This window comes from Otolemur garnettii, unplaced genomic scaffold, assembly GCF_000181295.1.
Source record: "Otolemur garnettii isolate 467f Iridium unplaced genomic scaffold, OtoGar3 scaffold00180, whole genome shotgun sequence".
Taxonomy (NCBI): domain Eukaryota; kingdom Metazoa; phylum Chordata; class Mammalia; order Primates; family Galagidae; genus Otolemur; species Otolemur garnettii.
Window position 1 is genome coordinate 2,459,976 of NW_003852575.1, and position 1,770 is coordinate 2,461,745.

At 38.8% G+C, this 1,770-nt stretch overlaps 1 pseudogene; it reads right to left on the reverse strand.

Annotated features, from left to right (window-relative positions):
* Window positions 1-1,473: 1,473 nt before the first annotated feature.
* Window positions 1,474-1,770, reverse strand: part of LOC100955708 — a 1,304-nt pseudogene continuing 1,007 nt past the window's right edge.

Consider the following 1,770-nt stretch of genomic DNA (forward strand, 5'->3'; position numbering starts at 1 on the left):
AGAAATAGGATTTCTTTTAACCATGTGTAACCTAGCAAGAGTCCACTCACAATTAGGTAGTAGGACCAAATCTCAATTTATTTAGCACTGAAGTGCTTTTGGCACCCTAAGTCTCTATACTAGTCTATTTGAGATGAATACATGTGCATTTATTAATTTTTCCACTGAAAAGTGAAGTTATACACTTTAACTTATGCAAATTTAACTATACCTTCTGAAAACTTAAGAAAGAAAACTAAAAATTTTAAATAATTGGGAAAACCAGGACTTTTATTTCAGTAACCATATTCTTACCCAGTAGGCATGAAATGTATGATATGAAACTGCTCTTCCTATTGCCTGGTTTGTCCCTTTCCTGTGTTTCTTTATGGTAAGAACTTGTCACCATACTTCAGAGCAGTTCAAGAGAACATGTCACCATAACTCAGAGCAGTTCAAGAGAACTAGCCAACTCTTATCAAATAAATTGTGGTCTGTTTATACACAGCCATGCAACAAAAATGAATTACTGCTATAGCTAACAACATGAATGAATATCATAGCCATAATGGGCAGAAAAAGTCACACATTAAAAAATGTATACTGTAGGGTAATGCCTGTGGCTCAAAGGAGTAGGGCACCAGCCCCATGTTCCAGAGGTAGTAGGTTCAAACCCAGCCCCGGCCAAAAAAAAAAAATGTATACTATATTATTCTATTTATATGAAGTTCACAATTAGGAAAAATTTATTGTGATAAATATCAAAATAATAGTTAACTTTGGAATAGAGTATTAACTGGGAGGTATGAAGGATTGTGCTGGTGAGTTGAAAATGCCCTGCATCTCTGGATGATGATTAGGTGGGTATAATACATATTTTTAAAAAATCATGGATGTATTTTATTAAGATTTGATGTGTGTTACACCTCAAAAGAAGGGGGAGGGGGAAACAGTGTCTATGCCTCCCTCAAGAAATGTTGATTCATTGCTCTGGAGTGGGGCACAGGAAAGGTTAGTTTGTTATTGTCATCCAGACACTTAGAGTGTGCTGCCAGGGTCTAGAATGATTGCCTTACCCGGTTGAACTTAACTGAGCTTGTGGTTAAGCATGGCAGTGGCTGTCCATGTATGGAGAGAACAGATCCTGTGTCCTCCTCCTGGTGAGACTCCTCAGATCAGTAATACTCCCTTTTCTCCCCATAGGGCCCACAGTGGGCCTAAGAGGACTTTTAAATGAGTCGGAATAGAACTTTAAAGAACTCTAGGATAGCACCACACATTAAACTTCAAATTAACTTTTCTTTCCTTTTTTTTTTTTTTTGAAGATACATGATCTCATTTGTTACAGTCTCCTTCTGCCACCTTGGGTGGAGTGCCATGGCATCATACCTCACAGCAACCCCAAACTCCTATGCTTAAGTGATCCTCTTGTTTCAGCCCCCCCCCCAAGTAGCTGGGACTAAATGTGCCTGCCAGAATACCAGCTAAGAAATCTTATTTTTGACTAGATTCAGACTTAGAAGTGGAAGGTCTCAGAGAGAACAGCCTGCATCTCTTGGCAATCTGTTCCTGGCCCTTTTCTTTGGCCTCCTTCATTCTCTTGGCCAAAAGTTTAGCATATTTGGCAGCCTCTTCCTTATTTTTCTTTTAGTATGCTGTTTCTTCAGAGCGATACACCGGCATTTATGTTGCAGAACACATAGAGTTACGGAGTTACATGACACTGAATCGTGGGGGCTTTGGTCCTTGGTATCTTTCTTTTTTTTTTTTTTTTTTGAGACAGAGCCTCAA